Below are 584 nucleotides of genomic sequence, written 5' to 3' on the forward strand. Positions count from 1 at the left end.
TTTGCTAGTATTTTGTTGAGGATTTTTGCATCTATCTTCATCAGTGATATTGGCCTGTAATTTTCTTTTTTTGTGACATCTTTGTCTTGTTTTGGTATCAGGGTGATGGTGACCTCATAGAATGGGTATGGGAGTGTTCCTTCCTCTGCTAATTTTTGGAAGAGTTTGAGAAGGATGGGTGTTAGCTCTTCTCTAAATGTTTGATAGAATTCACCTGTGCAGCCCTCTGGTCCTTGAATTTTGTTTGTTGCAAGTTTGTTTTTTTTTGCGGTATGCAGGCCTCTCACTGTTGTGGCCTCTTCCATTGTGGAGCACAGGCCCTGGACACGCAGGCTCAGTGGCCATGGCTCACGGGCCCAGCCGCTCCGCGGCATGTGGGTTCTTCCCGAACCGGGACACGAACCCATGTCCCCTGCATCAGCAGGCGGACTCTCAACCATGGCACCACCAGAGAAGCCCCTGTTGGAAGATTTTAAATCACAGTTTCAATTTCATTACTTGTGATTGGTCTGTTCATATTTTCTATTTCTTCCTGGTTCAGTCTTGGAAGGTTTTACCTTTCTAAGAATTTGTCCATTTCTTTC

Source organism: Physeter macrocephalus, chromosome 4 (assembly GCF_002837175.3).
Source record: "Physeter macrocephalus isolate SW-GA chromosome 4, ASM283717v5, whole genome shotgun sequence".
Taxonomy (NCBI): domain Eukaryota; kingdom Metazoa; phylum Chordata; class Mammalia; order Artiodactyla; family Physeteridae; genus Physeter; species Physeter macrocephalus.